This window comes from Anopheles funestus, chromosome 2RL, assembly GCF_943734845.2.
Source record: "Anopheles funestus chromosome 2RL, idAnoFuneDA-416_04, whole genome shotgun sequence".
NCBI classification, from domain to species: Eukaryota; Metazoa; Arthropoda; class Insecta; order Diptera; family Culicidae; genus Anopheles; species Anopheles funestus.
This window is the reverse complement of record NC_064598.1, coordinates 14699620-14724439: the sequence shown is the minus strand read 5'-3', so window position 1 is coordinate 14724439 and position 24820 is coordinate 14699620. Positions and strand designations below refer to the sequence as shown.

The 24820-nt window shown below is 41.7% G+C and overlaps 1 long non-coding RNA gene across 1 annotated transcript in view; it reads right to left on the bottom strand.

The window, feature by feature from the left end:
* LOC125765213 (uncharacterized) overlaps window positions 1-24820 on the bottom strand; it is a 60896-nt gene that overhangs the window by 10012 nt on the left and 26064 nt on the right. Inside the window, exon 2 of the long non-coding RNA XR_007418526.1 lies at window positions 18124-18180. This is a non-coding gene — a long non-coding RNA (uncharacterized LOC125765213). The remainder of the gene's footprint in view (window positions 1-18123; window positions 18181-24820) is intronic.

Sequence of the window (24820 nt, the reverse complement as noted above, 5' to 3'; positions counted from 1 at the left end):
TCAAAAAACAAAAAAAAAAACACAAATCGTTCATTTTATACCCCGAAAAAGGTCAATGAAACAGTACAAATAAAGCAAAACCAAAGGGGGCACTGCCTCATAAATTAAAGCCAGTACAATCAACGTCCAATATAATGTCCAACAGCTGGATCGTTACGGTTCCATGCGGCCTTGGTACACATCACTGTTGCAAAGACATCTTCTCCAGACTTTATGGTGAGGAAGCCGGGTGCAGTGGACGGGTAGTACCGGCTCGCCTTAATTAAGGCTACCACTTGATCCTGCGTGGGATCCTAATGACGAAATAAATGCATGACCGACCGGACACACAGCACAAACACACGGTTTGTTTGGTCAAATCGGCCGGGGGTCGCACTAATTACGCTCCAATAGCGTTAGTAGGGAGAAGAGAAAAAAGAACCTTCCCTGCTAAAGGACATTGAAAGAGTGAAACTGTTTTTTTGTATGTAAAAGTCGTCTAGATATTGTCACCGTGCATGAACACTTTCCATCGAAAGAACGGGTGTTTTAATGAGCAACAGGATGTTTCCAGGATGTTAACGAACGAATCGAGCAGGGCCTCATGTCAATGTGTGGTGCAAAATGTGGTCTGTATGAGGGTGATGATTGCCATTCAAGTGACTTGAATATTTATGGTGAGGAAAACCACCATCTTTGCAATGATAATTCTTGATGCAAATTGGGATCATTCCTATCGGGGATGGAATGTTGGGCCGGGGGTGGTTGTGTAAATTGGTCGTGCCTTGGCACGCTTCACGCACGTGTTGCGTGTCGTTTGAGTTTGCGTCGATTTAGCATAAAAATTAAAAACATTTTTTTCACGTGTTCGGGTAGTAACTTAGTGCAAAGGAAGCATACTTAGCAAATTTCAAAAAAAAATGTTTAAAGATATGTTTTTCGTACTTTGTCAGAAAAATTTACACGAAGTTCATTAGACACTCAGTTAGTAATAATATAATTAAAGAGCTGTACAGTGTTGCTGGTTTTCGAATTAAACCTTATCGCTTCGAATGAGATGGGGCGACCCGGCGGTGCATGTGATAAACGACGCCCGTCGACGGCAGGACCGGGTTCAAATCCCATCCGGACCGTCCCCCCGTAGCATGGACTGACTATCCTGCTACGTGGTAATATAAGTCTTGATACGGCCAGGCCGTTCTAACCGAGCAAAAAAAAAAAACTTCGAATGAGATATACTCGAGACAATTTTTTCAAAGTTGGTGAACATAGGTGATGATATAGTCACCTGCCGCCACAAGAGTTTTAAAACGTAGCTGAAAAAAGTATTTTTAATAGCTGAAAAATGCAAACAGTTTTGGCCACAGGTTTATTTTATTTATCTATCTTTATTTTCTCATATTGATCTTAAAAACTATTTTTTATCAGATCGTCAGAGAGTGGAGATAGTACAGTTAAAGTCAGATATGTTTGTTTGTTTAAAGTCGACAAACAGTGAAGATAAAACACACTTCCAAAACAGTTTAATCTTCACCATTGCATGGCACGTATATTCTCCAACTTATCAGAGAACATTAAAACTCATGTATACTATCAGGCGATCCATGGTATTCCACTCAATGTGCTTTAACGAACAAAGCTAATGGGAAAGTTTAATTAAACGATCAATCAAGCATGGAGTGAGGTGATGTAGAGATTTTCATCTCCCACCGAAACCCTATCAACAACGGGTTTTTTTTCTTCTTCTTTTGGTTTAATAGTAATTCTCTTCCAAAAATTCCATTTCCCGGAAATAGCCACGTCCACACAGTTAGTGACTAAATCTAGGTCAAGGTATTTATCGTGCTGCTGCTGATTGCGATCGGATTTAGTCATTGTGCTGCTCATCCTCCAACGTTGTGTGGATCGCTCCCTATTAGTAGATGAGCAAACAACAACAATAGCGAGCAAAAAAACATGGCATTTTTTGTATGTTTATGCTTCCCTGTTTTGCATGGTAAAATTCCTAACGAACCACGGCCACCGTTACGCATTACACGCTCATCCAAGCACAGTGGTGACGATAGCATAAACAGCAAGAAAAAACGAAGCGTATACACACAAAAAAAGACAACTGCTGCCCGATAAAGCTCGCGTGCCCGCTTCGTCGACCCGGGGAGGTGGTTTTGTGTTATGCCGCTTGGGAGGTGGAGAAGTCCGGAATGGAATTTAGCATATTTTTGGCAATAAGTATAACCGCGTCAACCTTGAAGTTAATGTCAGACATGCAAGCACGCGAGATAGAGGATTGGAGCAGTTTTATTGGAATTTTAATTTACGACATAATTGTGGTCAATTTAACGACGCTTGTAACGATGGAACGTTTGTGTGGTCAAATGGTACCAAAATGTTGGTACGAAAGAGCTCACTCTCCAGCTGTCTGTTCGTAAATGGCAAGTGATGTTTTTTTGTGGGTTTTACCTGATCAGTTTGAAAAAAAGGGAATTTGTGCACCATAATTGAGTGAATAAGTGTCCAAAACGTAGCGCTACAGATAAAATGTGTTGAGGTCATTGGAGAAATATCGAGACATTTCGTGTATCAACGAGTTTGACCGAGCGCGCAAATGTTAATCTACATTCTCCCCGTTCCACGGCTCGTTCGCATCCGGTTGATCCGGTTAGATTAGCGAAATTAAATCAAAGAACAAAATCCTCCTTCCACCAAACAAAACCAAACCGTACCGGGAGTACCCGGATTTGGTGGATGGAATGTAAATTGGCCTTTTGTACGCCCATTTGACGATTGGTTTCACTGCAATCCAATTATCCAAGGCCGGGCCGGTATTGTGTGGCGCTTATCATCAGCCGAGCATCGATGATGATACGGCGAGCATAAGATGCTGGATGGTGGGAAGAAGTTGGAATACAATTACCGCCTGGACGGTGGTGAATTTTCGGGTGAAACGGTTTACGGTTACGGTTGGATTAATTTCCGAACTCGATCATCTCGATGCGTTCGGTGTGAACTGTTTACTTGCCACCGTTAGTATCTTGGTTATTGTTTTGTTTTTTTTCTCTGTAGTTGATGTTGTGTGTGTGGTTCAGAGAATTACAATGTGACGATAGAATGTGTACGGTGGTGGCTCACGGGAGTAGGAAATCCGTGAACCAATTAACCCTGAACCGCGACCACGGTGTCTCCCGGCACAATGCAATTAGGGGCAAATGTTTACTTCCATCGGGAGCTAACCGATACCGCGTATCTGAACGTTTGTCTACGAAGACCGAAGGTTAAGGTAAGGGGCATAGAACTTTGCTTTCACCATTAGCCCTACTTACCTATATGTCATTCGCGAAGGAAGCTGTTGCACGGGTGACTTTACGCAGGGAGTTGAGTATGTAAAGTTTTACAGTTTAAGGTGAGTTTAAGCGGAATTTTGACGGTACAGTAAAAGAAACATTCTATCGCTTACAATGCTTCCGGTATCGGTGTGAAGTCATGCTGATCACCACATCACTACTACCGCAACGATCCACGCTCGATTGCTTCGAACCGTACCTGCCGTCTAACGTTGATGGACGCATGATTGGGCACATAGGTTTCCCTTCCTCGAGCAGACCCAACACATGCTCCATATCTTCCAAATTCATCGAACAAATCGAACATGGCTGCATTCCATCGTTTGATCGATTTTGCTGCGTCCGCTTTTTTTTCTGGTTTGAGGGCGATAAAACATTCATACAACCACATGGTAGCAAAATCATGTCGTTCCGAGGATCGCTGTTACAACAAAGAAGCGTGTCGAGTGTGCATAAAATTTGACAAACATTAGCGCACAAGTTTGCGTGCCTTCATGTGACGGTTCACTTCCCCGGGATGCGTTTCATCAGGCACGTGTGAGTTGCCAAGCGTAATTACCTTTATTTCACAGTCGCTCGCAGCATGAACCGAGCTGTTAAACTGTGCTCATTGCAACGTGTTGTTTGTTGGAAAGGTAGAACCTCCAAACCATGGGTGGATTTTTTGGTGCGTGGAGTCAATTAATTTTTGGTCGATATAATAATGTCCATCAGCGAGAATGCGAATGCAATGTTGCACTTTACGGATGGTTTGTTATTTGTTCTGGTTACAGTGTTCAAACAATTAGGAGCACCATTGTTTTTGGGAACTGCGGAGTACATGTCCGGTGGAGTCAGTGTCACATTCCAAATTGATTAAAAATTGTATAAAATTGAAGATTTAGGAGATATTGTGTTTTGTACAGAAATTTATAGCACAATAATAGGAATCCTATTCAATACTTAATTCTGTTTCAATATTGACTTCTGAGTGAGAAATTGAAAAGAATTGCCGATATCTAATTATATGCGTAAAACAATAGCCAGGGCCTTATTCTCATGAATGATTCTTCTTCTAGATGAAAGACCCAGCTAGATCTCGCTTGGGATATTATTGGTTCCGAAACTTAATTTAAGCACGTATCTTGAGAGTTTCTTCTTGTTACGAAGGACAGGTCAAGAAGAGATTATGTCCACGACCTGATGTCCAAGTTTAATACACCGAACACAGAAGCAAGAGATTTTGGGATTGCCCAATCCCAAACCAGATTACCAGATTTAATTAAAAAGTTCTCTTCTATTTTGCGAAACTCTCGTGGAAGTATTTCAGGTTCTTGAACCGGAATTCTGAAACAATTTCTCACGTATATCCGCATTGAATATTGAAGAGCATATGGGAATTTATGATTAATTGTGAACATATTTCGTGTGTAATTCCTCATCTTTAATTCATCAGTAATAATCTCTTGGATTGCAGAAGAATCCAATCCAATATAACGTTCCACGATAAAGACACATTAATCCACGTTGTGAAGAAGCAATTTCACTCAGTGGGGGAGTGGGTGAAAAACCCCATAAAGGTAATGTTTTATTCTCCATTTTACCAAATCAAAACCACCAACAGGTTGTAAAACATGACACGGGCGCAAAGTTTTGCTTGTTCAAATTTAATCGCACCTCGCTGCCAATCTCTCACGACCAGCAGATTAATATAGCAAGATTAGGGAAGTACTTACCTCGCTTCATGACTGTTTCGAAAAGAATCTTGTCGGTCTTTGACATTTTACACTCTTCGCGGAAAGTCCTTTGACCTGGGATAATTTTAGCTTCTTCCGCTGCTGCTTATCCCGCGTAAAAAGGGTATCACTGTAATGTTGGCTAAGTACTCGCAATACCCCACCCCACCCATGTCCCACCGTAATTCGGTGGCGGTGTAAATCTTGAAGCACATTTAAGACGACATGTTTGGTCTCACGTTTCAAGCACGTTACTGGCTAGAAGGATTAGGTAGGGTTTCATTACGATACCCCGCGCGTACCAGAGACAGCATGGCGGCCTTTTTTGTGGTTGTGTGTGTGTGAGTCTTTTGTGCGTTTTTTTTCGGTTGGTGAGTTTATTTCCGGTGTTCTACTTCCCCACACCGGTCGGTTAACCGGATACAGATGGGCTGACGAATGTAATAAAAAAAAACCTTATTTATTCCACACTACGCGACATCGACAGCGTGGAAACGGCTAAGCCGGTAACGTATACACTAGCGGATTACAGGTTTTTGCAAGACGAAACCCGAAACGAATACGAACACACTTTGTACAAAAATAAACTGGCCACACTTTTGTGTGTGCTTGTAGAAACACCAGCAGAAAATGACATCGCAGAAAAAAGGGGGTGTAATAAAAATTTACACTTCGTTCGCGTGTCCCCATCCCAACGCTCGGAAGCTTAACTTTTTTAGAACGGTCCAAAAATGTTCTCGTAACCACCGATAAAAGTGCCGTTGGCAGTGTAGAGGTTCACGTGAGAGAGAGAGGAAAAAAAATACAAAAGGAAACATCCCTTTGCACCAATGTGCAAAAGTCCTTCTGCACCGCTGGTCACATCGCTGGATTGGGCTTAGCCGAAAAATTATGGCTCTTTGTGGAGTGTTTCCCCCCACCTTCCCACCTTCAGGGCCTTCCCACGTGTGCCCTTTGTGAGCTAATGTTTTATTTAAACGTTCTCCGGATGCATCATCCCACGTGGTGTTTTTAACGTTTTTCACCATCCCCACCCGCTTTCGATCTAAAAAGAATGCACTTGAAGTACGTTGACCAAACGGAAAAAAAGCTTTTTCCCGCTTGAGCTTTCCAGCGAATGAAGGGTATGTGGGCGTGTAAAGGAAATTATGTGGGTGAGGTGATTTTTTTCTCCCCTTTTTTTTGGGAGGCGAAATTATAATTCCTTTGTACAGAATGACGATAAACACGTATGGAATGTTGGCCACCTCCTGTGAGGCACTCATTAGCGAGTGAAGTTGTAAGAGGAGTAGTTACTATTACCACTGTACAGCTTGTTCCGGGAAACAGCATTCCATTGAAGGGATGTATCGTGTGAAAACTTTATAATCCGCTTTTCCGACAACGGAAGGATGCCCGAATTAAGGGTGGTTGAATCTATTTTTAGTGCAACGAGCACACACAATTTTGCTAATGGCTTCTGTAACAGTGTTTGTAACAAATAAAAAATGCAGCTGATTCTATTAGAACTCTACCCGATCGTGGCATGGGGAAATATTTTTTCCGTAATTTTGCATACTTGATTAAAGTGAAAGAAAAAATAATTTAATGAAATTTCTTTTATAGTTTAAGGCTTTTTTAAATTTATCACCAAAGTTTAGATGCTTTTAGTTCCACGCCGTTTTCGGTAGGTTCTCGAGCACGAGCAAATTAAATTGACCACCCCGACATCATCCATTAGAACCTTTCGACTGGAAAATTGTTTGCTACCCTTCTACCCCTTCTAACCTCTCCACACTTTTTAGCATCATCTGGCATCGTGTACCAATGAGTTTGAGTTTCTCGTTTGCTTTAGGATTGCTTTCCGAAACTTTCCGTTACGCCACTATTGTCCGAACCTCAAAACTCGTTCATATTACATGTTGACAAGGGATTGAGTTTTTCTATTGATTGTTTTACGGCGATGAAGCTCCCGAGCCTGTACACCAGACACTTTCCCAGCCGGTGTGCGTAGTTTAATAGATAGAATGCGAGAATAATAGCCGGGTTTCCAGGGTGCCCGCTACAGGCTTGTGCTTGTGCTGATGCATTGTATTCATGGGAAAACTTTACACAGTGCTTCCCCATCGGTGCGAACAGGAACGCCACCGAAATGGGGCGTAGGGCTCCATTTAGAGATTCACCGATTGGGTTAGGTTTTTGACTTTTCGTTGGCCGTGCCGAAGTGTTTTCCTAGCCGGAATGGGTGAGGTTTTGATTATAGTTTTTGTGTGGGAAAGTTTTGCTACCATTTCCCGTCCGTACGTCAAACTTTCTGGCTAAAGGCTCTAACCGGTAGAAAGATGCCTTTTGGAAATTCATTTCGAAGAAATGTTTTAAATAAAAGTTTAGAAGGATTGGAAAAACTTTTTTATGAAAATTGAATGTGAAATGAATGCTAAAAATAGCATAAATAAAAATAGAAAAACAGAACAGGAAATAAAATGAATCGCAAGTCTACTAGTACGGAGGCTCTTACAGTTCATCAGCTGTCAAGATAATTGAATTATTGCGATAACCACGACTCCTCTTATCGAGCTTCTTCATTTGCTTTATGATCTTGACCTACTGCATCTAGTCAGTTAGTCACTCTGTATACAATTTAATTATCTCAAAGACTGATTCATTCTTCTCATTATATGACTGTCCTGCTGAAGTCTTGAAAGTTGTATATATTGCATAATGATTTCTGCTGCGATTTTTCTTATTCTTAACAATTTTTTAAATTTTTAAATTTCTTATACTTATTCTTCTTTTAGTTTCTTAATTTACGATTTATTAGCTCAAAGTTTAACATTCGAAATTTATTTGATTTTGAAGCAACTAAAATAGTATTGAAAATCCTTGAAAAAAGCATCCACAAGTCATCGCGATTTACTTCACTCAAAGAGAAACTAAAAAAAAACTACAATGAATAACCCTCAAAAAACTAATTGCTACTAAAAATCTGAAGATGTTCCATGTTGAATATTGAGTCAGTAATGCTTCAATCTATCCAGTCTTATCCTTCCTATTCAACACAAACCACTCCAGGTCACAGACCCGCACCTTTTGTAACGCATTTACCAAGCAGGAGCTGAAAGTGCTGGAAAGGTTTAGTTGTACCACATTTACATCCTCGAACAGATCCTCAGTGTGGCAGAAAACATGACTGGCTACTCAGGAAAGCAACAAGCCCCTTGGGGATGGAAGCAGGCGATGGTTTGAATTTCCTATTGATCAGTAAGGTCAAGTTCAGTGTGCATGTACGAACGGCGCTGGTCCATTTTTCAGTCCTTCAATTTCTGTGGAACGAGGCAGACTGTAGGTTGATAGGAGCGAGACTGTTTCCTAATGGCTTATGGAAAAGGCTCCCGATGGACAGCCACACAAAAGAACAAGGACCATTGTCCACGACCGAGTGGACCATGCACGATGGTAGGTTAGGATAATTTTGTGAAAATATGGTACTCCCGAGAGATCATGTATCATTGTGTTTTGGTGTGGTGGTTTTGGAAAATGACATGGGCTCTAGAAGCACAAAGTGTCCACAAACAACGGGAGAAAGCATTCAACGTTAGCGTTTAATAATGGAAGAGTCTCGTGTTGTGTTTTATGCTATTTGTTTGAATTTATGATTTCATTGTTCATTAAGCCTTTGAAACAATTCTTACTGATACCTGTCTGCTTTTAATGAAACGTAATAAATTAACGATTGCATTACAAAACGTGCATCACTTCTATCTGCACAAGGATTAGAAACCATTGTATTATTGCAGAAAGGAAATATTTACTTCGCCACACATCTTTGTTGGGGATTTATGTTTCCGGTCACAAAAAACGAACCAAATTTATGTGGTCCCCTATTGCTACTCCCCAAAAACTCACAGGTGAAGCATCCCGGAATCACTTGTGTGGATGTAATTTTGTGCAACATAATTACGGCACAGTGAAACGATGGCATCCCTCCCCTCGGCGGAAAGCTCTACGGAGTTGTACCGCTAAATCGTGTTAGGAAATGGACCGTTAGCGCCATAACAGTACGGGCCAGCATGAATTTGCCATTAAGTTTTAGAATTTATAACACCCGCTCGCCGGGGCCGGGACTCGTCAAGCACGGTGCAAAAGCTCGACCATTTTCGCCCTGCCCAACAATGGACGGTTGGTGGAGCTTCCGACCCTTTTCGGGGTTGACGTCATCGATTTTGCATATAGGAATGGTTTTATTTATTATGCCACTTCCTGGAACGGTTATGGCCTCTCGAACGCCGTTGCACTAAGAACAGCGAACTGCAATGGGCAGGTTGTAGTATCGGTGTAAACCTGCATGCACATCACCCAATTGCTAACGTTGTTGGAAGAAAATAGCGATAAAAAGATGAAATTTTTGTAAAGAACACGAAGGAAAAGAAAGATGCTGTACCAGATTTTAAATTCCAGCGAGACTACCGGAAGCTTTCTAATATATTATGGACGAATAAAATCATTCTTGGTAGTCGTTTCGGGGTCGGTAATTCTCCGAGCCTCCTTTCGGTTTTTTGGTATTTTTGATGCTGTTTTGGATGCTAACAATTCTAAACTTTTATTGCAAAAGTTGTGTGGGGGAAAATAATTTCACCGCTCCATTCCATCGTTGGCTGTTCTTTGAAGCTTTTATGAAGTAGAAAACAGGTTCTATGAATTTAAAATTGATGGAAACAGTGGTGTTAGATTCAATTCGGAAAGTGAAGCATTTTCTTAAACACGATATTCAGACGGCATTTCTTATACATTTTTTAGGATGTTCGATACATCAATTCTTCGATCGAAATGAGTTTGAGAAATAACATTAATAATAGATTGGTGCGGTACTGGAACCTTCTCTTCACTAATGAAACCAATCTTGATTGTTCATAAATGTGTGCTTCCACCCTTCGGAAGCGAACCAATCCAAATAATTACACCTGGCGTTATTGGCAATTCTCGGCTGGAAAATTCCCCTCCATTGCAAAAAACACACACACACACTTAGAATGTATCCATGTTCACCAGTCACTAGTCTTGTCATTTTCCAATTAAAATCTCATCTAGTGTGTTACGATGTCTGTCTGGCAGACGCAAACAAAAAAAAGAAGCGAAACTCGCTGGGTGATTTATTAATCTCAATCACGTTTCAAACAACGATTTTCAAACCGGAAGCATGTGCTGTTCTTCTAAAAAAAATGGTGTTGAATGTCGCACCGGGGAAGCAGGGCAGGTTGTTTCCTTCCGCTGATATTATTCTGATTGATGCGTAAACTGAAGCCGGTTCCTACCGCTGGTGGTGACACGAGGTAACGAGCTAATGTGCCGTAAGTATGCGATGGTGTTAATAGGATTGAATTGCCCCCTAGATATAAAGCCGCGTGTGATGACCGTTGGGCAGAGCGATTACTTGTAAACATTAGCCGAGTGGTAAACGTTTTGCATCGGTAAACGTTTTGTTTGGTGGTATCGTTTGAATCTACCAGGTTTCCTTCACATGGACGTTTAATTAATTAGACGTTAAATTAGCATGTTTGCGAGTGATAAAACAATATATTCCATTCATACTTTTCAACACGTGTTCCGATGAATTTTTTTAGGCAGTTCTTATTATCTTATGGAATTTTTTTTCTTCAACAAAATTGTACACTTCGAGTGGTAATCCAACTGGTTTAAAATCTGTTTTGTTGCATAAAAAAAGTGCAAAAAAATGCAAATTTAATTTACATTTCATAATCGAGGTATTTGAAAGGAAAAACTATGCTATACATAAAACATAAAGAAAAAAATGTAATAAAGTCTTAGGGAATCTTGAGGAATGGAAGCTTGTTACGGCAAAACGTCTGTTGGATTGTAGACATCAAACAGAAACTTCCCGGTACTGGTAATAAAAGCGGCAAATGCGATATAGAATAAAACATTACGAAAAGACAGAGAGTAACAGTCAGGCAAAAGGGAGAACAACATAATTTAAACTTTGTTCCGCTTTTGCTCAGAGGAAAGCAAAATCAATGTCCCATAGTTCTGTTTTACAAGAACCAACTAAAAGTCAGCCCCAACATCCTGTTCCGATCAGGTAAACATTACATTTCATTCTATGGCCCGTTGGCCGAACTGGCTGGGATAATGTGAAGAACATTACCTCCAAAAAAAAAAGATGAACACAACCGGCAAAAGCAGTGTCAGACACATCCGTACCGTACCGAACACTGGGAACTTTATGAGAAAACGTGCCTCGGCAAACATTGGGCACCAGCGTTCGGAGCAACAAACCGTCACCTGTTACTGGCAAGAATATGCATAAACCAGAAGAAAAGCATGAGAAATACGAATCCAATACTGCAGCGGTAGCGGCGACGAGGATGGAAACTGAAATATGCTACCGGAGCGAATGTTTTATTAGCGTTTCGTGCCTTTCGCATTCTGCCGCCGGGCGTGAACTTTCAGATGCAGAATATTTACTAAAAATATAAACTTCTTCCACTGTCCCTTTCGGCCCCCCCCCCACCGGGGAAGAAGCCGTACGGCCCACATGCACAAAGCACACGCCGTTAAAATGGTCAAGTACCTCCGGGTGGACAGTTCCATCCAGTAAGGATCAAGTTTGCTGCCCGATGCATGTCAAGGAGGGTGAAAGTTTCCTATTTTGATTAGATTTTTCTCGCTTTCTTTGCATTTGCCCTTCATGCGGCTCGTGTTACACGAAAAAGAAAATTTCATTTTGTTTTGCGAGTATTTTTTTATTTGTATTTTCAGCGTGTTTGTGTGCTTGTGGCTCATTTTGATTGACTATGTTTTTGTTTCGTCCATTGCTCTGATCGGTTATATGGGTTTTTGTACGATCGATAGTTGAAAAACAAGAAAAAATAATGCCTTTTGCTTGGTTTTATCCATGTCAATTGCTAACCAACTGTCAAATCGATTCAAAGACAGTTTTTGTACACTTGTACTAACGGGTATCCATCACAAAATGGCAGCATCGATCGGGAGCGATTCTTTATGCAGTGGAAGTCATTTCAATCATACGTACCTTCCGGAGCTTAACGAAGGATATCACGCTACCAATGGTTAGTCGAGTTACGGATGAAGAAGAGAAGAAAAAGGAATTCAGCATACTTTAACATCCTTTCCCATGGCCGTTGCACTGGAAAGCAGCAATCAATGGAGACACGTCTGCGACTATGGAATTGGTTGCAAAATTGCTAGAATCAATTCCAAATCGGAGTGCTTGTTTCGTTTGTTTTGGTGCAGCTTTTTTTTGCTGCAAAACCTGCACATTATCTGCTCAAGGACAGCTTTTGAGAACGACTCGCCGAACGGTTACACTATGGGCGTGCGTTTTTCGCTGGCAAAAAAAAACCCGTCCCTCAATTCCCAGTACGAGTGAATAGTAGTAGCACAACCGGATGTTTGTGCCTTGCGAAAGGAATGCTACCAACGCTTCCGGGAATATGTTCCCGGAATGGGAAATGCGTACGACAGAAGACACAACTCAGTTCCCGGTAATCACCGTGCGGACCTTCTCCGTTTGTATGTTTGCCTTCTTTTTTACACATTTCTCTTGGGGAATTAGGAAGTCAGTTGGTGTGCGGGTGGTGTATTTATACCAAACAAAGACGCACATTACGGTAGTACGAGTGACATGATATGGTTGTACACAAAATGGGTGTGTTATCGCACGTGAACTTATGTTAGGTGAGATCCTTGAGAGGAGCAATACCTGCTACACATATTAATCAAATGTCCTCCTTGCTGATGGTAATTATTTAACCAACTCTATGGACACTTGCATTTCTCGAATATCTCCAGAACAACATCAATTTATTGTCTTCCAAAAATGGTAACACACTCAAGATGCTTGATGGAAGTGGTTCCGACATTGATGAATTAATCCTAAAATACCGTACAATCGTTCAGCAAATGGCTTTGCCTTGTCCTCAAGCAAGCAAATGTTGATAGAGTGAGACTTTTACTGATCATGCCCGACAGAGAATGGGAGAAATGGCAGTACTCAAATATTCTTCTATAAATAAAATGTCTTCCAAAGGTGTAATATCACTGATCAGGAAAGTAGGTTACTCCTAGAATTCTCCAGTTACACATTTATGAAGTCATGCGAAGTAATTTTTCAACTATTACTTCGCAGTCGAAACCATGCTACACGTATTGCGCGAGATCCCGCCATCACGAGACAACCGGGTGCCAATGCCAGCTCATGGATCTAGTACCGGTTAACTGCTTCTTTTTTTTGTGCCTGCCTTGTAGTCTACCCGTCATCTGATCACTAACAACCATTTTTGGTAGACGGCTTGTCGTCGTTCATCATCGTTTCCACAGCAGTAATCGGATGTATACCTCACCCGAGCACTGTCTCCAAGTGTCTTAAGATGAAACCGGGAAGCTATCTTAACCACCCAACGAAAAACCCGTTTGAGTATGAATCATCGATGGGAACACGAGCTGGCTTGGCTTCTGGGTCGGATTAAGCTTGGAAAGACAAATTTGAAGTAGTGTCATCCTGGGCAGAACCCTGGGCAGACTATATGTTACGATCATGAGTTGTCATTTCTCGCACCGTAGAGCCACGGGTGAAGTAAAATATATGCAAACGCGTTGGCGGAAAGAAAGTGTCAATGCTCGAAGATCTGACATCTGATTGTTCGTTTATGGGGCGGTATGTCCGGATCTGTGGAGCAAAAAAAACCGCGAGATACTAACGCGCTTTTTTTGTTGTATTCCCGCAACGAGACACTTCGCAACACAAGCTTCTCCTTTGTGGCTGCAACGACAGCAACTGGAATGACATGTAGAGAACTTAGGGACGAACTCGAAGGCAAAAAACGGATGCTTGTTGAAAAAAAACCACACCTTTCTGACACTTTACCCTCACAGCTTGACATTGACCGCAGGTTTGGTGCTTGAGAGCACCCACAGTATATAGGGGATTGAGTTTTGAATTTCACCAGACTGACTGACGACGCTGCGTGAACATAGTAATGGACGAATGACCAGAAAAAAAAACTGTAACGAACCAGCAGGCAACATCGGGTTTTTTTTCCTTGGATCGTTTATATTTCTCAAAGTTTTGCTGTGTAATCTGACAGGGTAAGATAGATGGTGTTTGGTCGTATTTAAATTATCTTTTTTGTTCAGGGCGATTAAAAATGAAGCTTGTCACCTCACTGCATAATGGAACTGTATGGTATGCAAATGTTTGAATGAAAAAGTACGTTCTTTTGCGTCTAGGTTAAACATTTCTGAATCAAAATTTGATCAATAACTCTCTATTATGCATCACCGTTTAATTTATCGTCCTTCAATAAAATGGTCCCGATACGTAAACGCTACTTCTATGCTTTTGTTTTAATCGATCCTCATCTTGAATATGTATCGCTAGAGGGACTCACCGGGGACTCTATTTCTGGAGGTCTCTCCAGTTCCCCGTGGGTGGACATTCGTGCCGGCTGCCTGGCAATTGAGTATCAGCTGACGGAGACTATGCTTTTGCGGTCAGCAACAGTGACACGCGAGCCTGATTCGCCGGCGAAAGCCATTAGTATTAAGATCGTTCGAGAAGTGAACCATTTTCGACCTTTCGTTTTTTTTTATTTTTCGTTTCATCGTACCATTCTTGGTCTCTGGGCTTGGCAATTATACATCCAATATCGGTATGCCGGCGATTCTTGGGAAAGGCAACACCCAGGGTAACGCTACAGAATGGCTCAAAGGAGAGCAAATGGTGTACCGGGAAGGAAAGCTCTAGTGATGAAGATTGATATTATGAAAATGTGTTAGTGCTTGTAAAGCTCGAATACGTAATGAGCTAACGAACTTGGGAGGCTTTCTAAATTTGTTTCTAGCTTTTTGGGTTACGCAACGGAGGTAATGTTGTGAAATCGGTGAAATGGTTTAAAGTGTTGATTGTTTCAACTAAACATGTTAAAGCATTTTGCTAAGTGCATTTGTTTGTTTCTGAAGTGCTTAAAATACCGCCAACTGATGATAAGGAAATTTACAGTTTTGTACTATAATGAATGCAGTTTTTGTAACGTCAGCAAAATCACTATTCTGTTGCTAACTCAAATTCTATAAGCTGTTGGGGGTCATAAAAGTTTCTAAAAATGGACAAAACAACATCGATTGTGTTGGCCGATTGATAGTTCTTCCATTTGTTGATATGCATTGGAATTGCAAAGCTATAAATCCAATCGATACACAAAACAGGCTTTGCCGTACCAGTCAGTCTGGCACCGGTAGAAGAGAACTGAGAACGTATGGATTTGTGTGTCGGCAAATGTTACTTTATGACTTAACATCTAGAGGTGGTCTCGACTAAATCATATACGATACATCGATTTATATGAACCTCTATATTCTTTATTCTATATTCTTTATTGATCCTTTATATTCTTCAAAGTAATGTTTTTGTCACAATAATGAGATCCAAATAATAAAGCCTAGGCACATGTACTATGTTCGATAAGCGACATCTGTTGGATAAACTAATCATTAGGAATTGAACCCAAAGTTATAAACCTTTTAAAATTCTTGATACAAGAATTTATCAGATTTTGCCCACGCACTTGTTAGCCACTGATTTAGGTGGTCGAATTATTTGGAGAGATACATCACCACGTTTCAGCACAGTTATCGCAGACAAACGAAATACCTAACATACAACATTTGTTCAATAGCTATGTTCTTCCTACCCGTCCAGTGATGTATTACACATTTGTCCAGTTCGCGTTCGATTACAACGAATGGCTGCGTTAGCATTTATTGAACACGAATTTACCATTCAATTTCCGCCGGGGAGTTTTTACCAGCGGGCACACCTCCAACCAGGGGAATTCATAAATTTCACCAAACTTTTGCAACATTTGTCATGCCGTCAGAAAGCGCAGCACGGTGGGGACACCGTGTTTTTCCCCGAGCCGTTTCGCGGACTTCCAACCATTACATGGCCTGTGGCTAAAACCGGAACCCGCTCGCAACCAGTCCATCCAAATACGGTACACTCGAATTCCCATTCATGTCTCATGCCCCTTTTTCGGCAAACGATCAGACAATCCCCGGGAGCTGACTCACAGTTGGGGTTTTTGGTTTCAAATTCCACCTCCTGAAACTGGAACGATTCTATGCTGCATGGGCGAGATGTGGAGCATGAGTAGATTGGCTCATCAGTAATACAAAATAAAGTAGACAGAGAGGGAGAGGAAAAAAAATACGCCCCAAACCACAGACCGTTTGGGACCACAACAAATCATAAAATTAGCATCGCAAACCATATTCGTATGATTTGAAAGTGGTGTGAACGCATTTTTATCGGCACTATTCTCTCACTTCCTACACGCGCGCGATATGAATTGCTGGTGGACTAGCACCTGTTTAGCTTCTTTTTTTTCACTTGTCACTTGGGAACTGTTTCCGGTTTTATTCTTAGTCCGTTTTTTCAGTGAAGATCGACAGCCAATGCAAATCGTCGATACCGTACCACATCGCTAATCGCTTTATTGTTGATCGTTAGCGATCACAGTCAGCAACCGGGCCACTCTGGTGGCTACATTTGCATACTAAACAACTTGCCGCAGGATGACGCGAAAGTATTCCTTCCCGGTCTGGCCATTTCGGATGGTGTGATAAATGTTGGCGTTTGTTCGTCGTACAAAAACGCGCGTCAGCTTAGGTGAACCGAACGCGTAAATTAGCTAGCGGCGGATGAGAGGATGGCTGAACGAACAAGCATGATGGAGGTGTACCCACAAAAAGCATCCATCAATCTTCGTACGTGGAGCGCTTTTCCTGTTTTGTAGTAATAACAACCGAAGACAACGATGGAAAAATGTTAATTTTGATAACGATGTGACCATGTTTGCTGTTTTGCATGCATTCGTACGTTCAAGCACGATTTAGCATGGAGGCGGTCCGGGCCTACACGAAATTACTTTTTGGTAGTTCGTTCTAAATCGTTCTTGTTGCGCTTTGATCTGGCCGCTTGAAATATTGTCAAATTATTTTTTAATTAATATTTGTAGCAAACAGTTTTGCACGTCGGTAATCAATTGGAACTTTTATGAGTAAGTATGTTCTATTCAATCGTAAGCCATTATTGATTAACACGCCGAACCATGTTCGTGATGGATTGGAAAGCTAATACATACTGATCGAAAACCGGGCAATCTGATCCTCCGCATGAAGCGGTATCCTTTTCCCCGATTTTCCACCATCCAAAGCTGACCTTTTGCGTGCTGGGATCGATCGATCGTGTAGCGTTTTGACGTTGTTTAACTTTCGACTTTCATTTTTCATAACGCCAGTGCGCGTGTGACCATTCGGTCCACGACGGGCCAGTCACGTTCTGCTGTGCCGACATTCCCGATGCTTCTCGACGGTTCCTAACGAAACTCGGTTTGAGAAGTTTCCGCTTATCAAACAATGCAATCAAATGCCCCCGGTCCCGGGTGCGATGGGCAGGAAAATTGAATCTTCGAAACTTTGAGACACATGTTTGCGGTAAAAGTTATGGTGCGGTTCAGGCTGGAGGACTTTCGAATTTGCTGGCGTGACATTCTAGCAACGATGGTCATGGAGTTCTGTTTACTGTGACGGTTGCTTACGGTGGCCTAAAGCATGGATTGACTACCGGTTGACTGTAAAGCTTTACAAAACATTTGGTTGGAAGTACAGAAGAATCGTGGTAGAAGAGAATTTTCCTGGTAGGTCACTATATTCTCACAACATAGGATTTGGTTTGGAAAGATAACTTTAATAGAAGCGAAGGAAATAGCAATTTGTTCTTAGTTTTGTAAATACTTTGAGTGTTTGTGGTGGTAGCAAAACGCAAAGCCATTTTACGTCATTTACATCTGTTTTTGTTAAATAATTTTGCAGAACTAATTTCTCTCAGGAAGTTACATTTTATTGGAAATTTCTTATCAAACCAATTCTATCGAACACATATTAACTGTACTGTCCTTTTACCAATACCAAAAGCAATTTTTAAAAATAATAATTTTTAAGATGAATGGGGGAAAAATCGAAATATTCAATTTATTGGAAAAAGTAAGTTGAAATTCAATCAAACTTACCTAAAGGAAATTCAGCTGGATTTTATATTCTCTGCATACTCTGAAATCTTCTCGAATCTGTAAATAAAATAAAGCAAACAAGCATTAGTTAAAGTTAGAAAAAAATAATTTGAGTTACAGAATAATCCTTAATTGCTCATTATTTACAAAATCAACTGCAAATGAAGCATTTATCAATCCATACCCAACCATAAGACACTCGTCAGCGTCATTTCCCTAAACAATGTTTACTTCCACCCAGCTATCCCCAAGAACATCAGTGGCAATTGACAACGTCAATCCGATTTGCATCCCTCATGGGACGACGGCAGCTTATCGACGTTGCTGTCCTTTGCCGTCACCATCAATCGCCTCCCCGGGAACGCGACTTCCGGTGGGTGGTTTCGGATGCGCTCAGCTATTAGGCAACAATACCGTTTACAATAGCCATGGTGCGTTGCGTTGTTTTTGTTATCGTCTAGCGGGTGGCGCACACCTCCCGAGGGCTTGTTTTCAGTTGTGTACCGAGCACCAGCATAATGTCGACCCGCCGTCTCGATCAAGCTGAATAAATGTTTATATGCATGGAAATTAAATTTGAATTAAATACACACCAAGCCGCGGGATGATGTTGACATGAGCGAGGTGCCGCTCGTTCGTTCGGTTTTTTTTGACGCAAATCGCAACCGACGGCGATGCGACGTAGTAGGTGGACTGATTGATTGTGTCGGTATGCGAATAGTTTGCCAGACAGGTGACGCCATTTTCTAACCACTTTGACCATTACCTTGAGAAGGTGATAATTGTTTGCCAAAAAGCTAATCTTTCATGAGGTGCTTGTGAAATGGTGTGAAAGAAAAGTTACAAAAATGCTTATTGGTACTCGATAATAACAAGAAAAAAGATTCAATTTCTGGATTTAAGATCGAGATCATTCGTCTGCATTAAGCAGCAGTAAGTTTGAAGCACATTACCGCCACGATAAATGATTCAAATCCGGATGGAAAGGCAAACCATCGAGCTGTTAGGATAAAGATTTCCCTCTTTTAAACAGTAGCTCGCCCAATTCCAATACAACTCCGCGCCCATGTGGGATTATTTATTTGTGCATCATTACCGATACCTGTAGCGAGTCGAATCGGTGGAACGAATGGAGCGTTTTTTTTCTTCTCCGTGCACAGACATAAAATTAATCTGTACAACTTTATCTGGAAATCATGTTTTTCCATCCACCAAAAACCGGACGTATGTATGGCGATCAGCTTGTCTGCCTTATGCACAAATGTTAGTGTAGACAGAATGTAATTAACGCGGGCCGCATTATGCAGTGTGAAACGTTTATCCATCTGGTTCTTATCAATCACCATCCGATGTTCGCCCTATGAATCATTGAGCTGCGAGTATATGCAGATCGGGCGTTGGAATAATCCGGTAAAATCAGCACCGGATTATGTTGTTTCGCGAATTTTCTCAACGAGGGGAGAAAAAAGGTAACTGACATATAACTCTTACAACTTTCTGGAAATGATTACGAATCCTCCCGCTCCTCGCTTTCAGCTCCAGTACAATATGACGTTTAATCCACTGCTTTTGTGCTTCCATTGTGACATAAAAATGAACAATGCAAGTTGTCACTCATTCGTCAGCCAAACCTTTGTCAAACAAACGTACAAAGCTTTTCGCTAATTGTTTCGGTAGCCGATGTGGAAGGTGGAGGTGCGACGATTTTGCAGGTAAGCTTCGACCCATGCATCATGCAAAATGTGCTTTCACTTGGTTCGGTTGAGTTGGCACGGAAAGCATTTTGGGCAGGGAAACTTCGCCGAGGATGCTGTAAATTGGGAACGGATTCGAGGCGAACCGTTGCAAAACGACAAATAACCGAACGTAATTGGACGGTAGTTGTAGCTAGTGAAACATGGAAATGGGCTTGTGAACCATTGGGTGAAAAAATTGCTCGTGAGCTATTGTCGATTATAATAGACTCAAAGGTTTATGAAGCGAGATAGAAAGAAAAACACATGGAAGATAATTATCAATAGTAGTTTGTTAACTATTTGGTATTTAATTTTGGCAATATTTCTTCTTTTTTGTGGCTTTAAAACTTCAGCTTTCCTTGTCTTTTAAATATCCGCAGCAAGATATTTAGTCCCGCGTAACCGACCCACAATCCACACGCAAACCACCGGGAATTTCGTCCATTGGTAGTTAATGAGGTGCCTTTGACATTTTGTGACTTATTTGCTTAATTTGACTAACATTGTTTTAACGAAATAAAAATAATAATCAGAAAATATTTTGCATTCATAAAATCATCAAAACTTGTAGGTTCACCTAATCCAGCTGTAGAATACTTCAAATTTCACAACTGACTTTGCAGTGACGAAAAACGAGACAACCCAATGGCGCTGTGTAATTGCTGTTTTAATTAAATTTCAGCAAACTGAACTAAGTCCTGCTGCACCAAGAAAAAAAACCCTTCGAAACACCAAACGTGCGCCCGTATTGTTACGACGCTCATAAAATCATACCAACCCGCCTCAGTTCCACATTCCACTAAAGGACCGTCCGAAAACTTCCTCCAGCCGAACGGCGGTGGAAGATTCCCGGGGCAGGGAATATCGTACGACCAGCCGTTCGCGTGTTAATTGGAATCAAAACCGATCATTTACGGACGAGTCTGACACCGGCATTCAGGTAGTTGACAAGTCATCGACAATTAATGCGTCCATGTGGATGGAGCCGGACTCTGATCGTGTATGACGCAAGAACATGACCGGTGTTAAAATTACCCTTCACACCAACGACAACGACGGGGCGGAATTCTCGTTCACTACGGGAGATTCCGCGTTCTCTTCTCCAGAGAGGTGGACACCGTGTGGTCAAAGGTTTTCGTTTCCGGTGGAGGAGCTCAACTACTCCAGGAGCTGGAACCGATTAATTACTTCAGTTTACTAAAAACCGGTACACTTGTGTGTGTGTGTGTTTGATCGAACGTTTTCGTTCGCCAGAATTGTATGTATGTAAATTTATATAAGAACACGCTCAAAACCTTCCCATTTAATGAGCTGGAAGTGGCCGATGTTTTATGGCAAGTCATGTCTAGCGCTCTTATGTCATGAGTATACAGTGCAGTGCATTCAAACCCATCATCATGATTACTAGACCACCAGACATCGTCAAACATCGTAAGCTTGGCAAAGTTACAAAAAGGCCAAAAAAAAACTCAATTCACCTTCAACCAGTGACACCAACTGCGAACCAAAAAACCGAATTATGGATTTCCGAACTGTTCTCCTTGCTTGATCTAATTAAAGTTCATTTTCTTCACGCGGATCTCGCAAAAGGCCACAAGGTGAAACATGGCCGCAGAACCATGACCACATATTGTACTGTCAGTACTGTCTGATGTCTGATGATGTTTTCAAGAAGGAAGTGTTGTTCACTGCTGACACCTGCCAATGGTATGTGTCAAGCATCATCGTTGGTGCATTGAAATGCATCCGACATTCGACACGGATGATGGAGCTGAATGGAACAGTGGTTCGTTGGAAAAGCGGAATTCCTGTGGGATTTTTACGTCCACAGACGAAAGTAAATGAAAATTCTTGCTTATTCTTGAAGCTTAACGCACATCATGAGGATAATGGTAAGGGCGACAAAAATGAAAGGAAATTGTGACTTCACTCAAGTGATTGCGTCTAGTGTTACAATAAAAATCCCCACTAGAATTACTCTCGCCCTTGGGGATGCCTTTTTGCGTCCTTGAGACATAAGAATTCTCCTTGCACCTGTGAAACAACGGACAAACTACTGGTGAGCGTATTTATAGCGCACCGTGCCTACCTTGTCCTTGTCTGTGTGTACATGCACTAGCGTACCGCAGTGGCGATGCATTAATAATTCATTAAAGGTTATTTATCAAATAATTAGCAAGCAATTCATGCTGTGTTGAGTTGGAAGTGGTCAACACTATCCTATCACTGCACGTCTTGGTGGCTGCTGTTACGTGATGTTTGATGAGTAGTTGCGGTACCCTACATTACTCAACATTAATGCCCACGGTTCAACTTCAATCAATATCGTACAATATCGTACAGGACGGTAAGGGATCACCGTTGTTTGATGGTGTCTCACAAGCACAAGTACCATTTTGTAATTCACTTCCGTAAAAAAGGGTTTTTTTGGAACCTCAAGGCGCCTAGTTTTGCGTGCAGATAGTAGTTACCCTCTCTTGTAGGAATGGGTGGAGTACGGCAAGAAGCATAATGGGACCATTAGAAAAGGTCCGGGCCGTCCTTGACGCGAAGGGTCGATATCGATTGTAAAGCATGACATGCTCTATTATCGCATTTTGTAAACGATCGATTGTCAAGGTTAGCTTTGGAAGGGATGAAACGTATTTGCCTTGGAGACCCTTGGTACATGACGAATTTTAAATTTCCCATCACGGAATATGGAAGCATTGTTTAATGTCTAAGCATTACCCACCACGGAAGCTGACTTTAAATTGGAAATTGGACCATCTTTCGCTTACCATCTGGGTCCACTTCAAAAACGCCATTTCCGTCTTTCATTTGATACCGAGCGATTCCGCGAATTATGTCTCTCTCTTTCTCTCTCTCTCTCTTTTTCTAGATGTGGTAGTAAATTGAAAAAGAGAAGAAACGAGTAAATCAAACATAAACGCACACTGTTCTGGTCGCGGAATCGGTTCTAAAATTAACAGTCCCGCGTACCAACGATGCTAACCTTCACCGTGGGCTTGATTCATGGCGTATCGGCGTCTCGGTTAAATAGCCGCAACTAACCAATCCAACCAACCAAACACCCACCAACATTCATCCTTCCCATACGGTAACCATTCAATCCGTTTCGGTTCATCACGGTTCGCGCTTGTCCTTCCCTTCCGCATTACGGAAGTACCCTGGCTGGTGTAACTTTTCCGACCGATTGGATCGCGCGGAAATTCACTTCATCGTCACCTGTGTGCGAAACAGACGGCCCCAGCAAGATGGCAGACGGCACACGATCGAAGTTCAATTTTTCCTTCTGCTAACTTACACTTGCGTTTGTAATTGTTTTGTATATTTTTCTTGGCGGAAAAAACGAGACACCAACGGCTTGGTTGAGACGAAGTAAGGAAGGGAACGACTCTTTTCAAACAGACATTGCGGGAGATCATTTAGGCCAAGTTTAGCCGACGACAAGCTGATCGACGATGAATGGAACTCACGCTTCGTAGTTTAGATCGCGCACGAACAAAGGAAAACAAAGAGCGTGGATGAGGTTTTTCTTCGTCTCTTCGGTTGTGCTGGTGGCGGTATTGGGAGGCTTTTTTTTGTTAAAGCGAGCGGCAGGCCGATCGATGTTGCTCTTGAACGGCCACATTTTGCACGCATCACTCATCGGCCGGTACGCATCGGGGCACAGCACCGGTTGAATGGTACGATGCGTAGACGCACGTCGTAGATCGAGTTTTATATTTTTTACCCCGTATTTTGCTCTTTTTTTGTCAGCTCTTACAAGAGCTAAATGTCAACGAGTAATGCTCGTTGAAATGGATCGTTGTCTTTATCGCGAGATCGTTGTACCATTAAATGGTGGAGTACAACTTTATTTATGAGGTGCGTGAACATGTGCTCAGAGTGTGTCTTACAATTCCGGGAATGGAGATAACGTGCGTCGTACCGGCTTTAGTTGTTTCATTGTGGAAGAAAAGCTTGTATATTAGCATTAAAAAAAAACAGATGACAGATAAATCTTATATGAGACAAAGAGTAATCATAAGAATACGAAGTAGTATAGTTTTCTTTTGTTGTTGGAAGGTTTATTGCTTCCACCTTTAATTGTCAAAGATATTAACAAATGATAATTCGAAGTTGTTCCAGCAATATTTATAGATTTCTCAGCTGTGGATCATTATTGTTAATAAATAGTCAGCCATCAGGTAAGAGAAGACATCGATAAAATTCTATTAGACGTGAAGAGATCATAGTAAATAATTTCTGACTGATTCCACTATATTTCGACTATTTCTTTATTTGCTTAACTATACTCCATCCTAAAAATAGATAACTTTATCGCGATAATATTCCTTCCATTCAGCAATGTGAACATCAGAAAGATACATTTGAATACATTTTCCCCTGACGTTTCCGTACCATTTGTCAAACACAAAAACCATCCTGCTCAACAAACAGGTCGTTTATGGTTGTACATTATATTTTATTATCTCTTCAAAATTCCAGAGCAAATTGAAAAATAGGTTTCATTTTTTTCCGGTAGCGAAGCACGACTTGGGAATAGCTCAGCAAGTGCTCGTGCACTGAAACTAACTGAAATCAACCAGCGGTAGGAAAAACCGACCAACGTTCTGTGCGGCATCAACGAGCGCCACATTTCGTTGGCGGCATAAACGTCCACAGTCCATCTCCGCCCATCAGCTCGTCTGTCAGTCTGCCCCAAAAAGTCATCGCGGAATGATTGTTTCTTACGATCGCCGTCCCGCACACGGTGGGCAAATTTGTACACCCGGGTAAATGCTACCAGCCACAGCTGACTCCGTTTTTCCGCCCAACCGTACAGCCAGGTGTTGATTAATAGTCTTTGTTCGGTGCGGATGATGTACGCACCGAGTGAGTGAGAGTGAGCCGTCGGTGAAGTATCTGACATGGCAAATGAGGACCACGCAAAACGAAACCCAGATGAAGGTGTG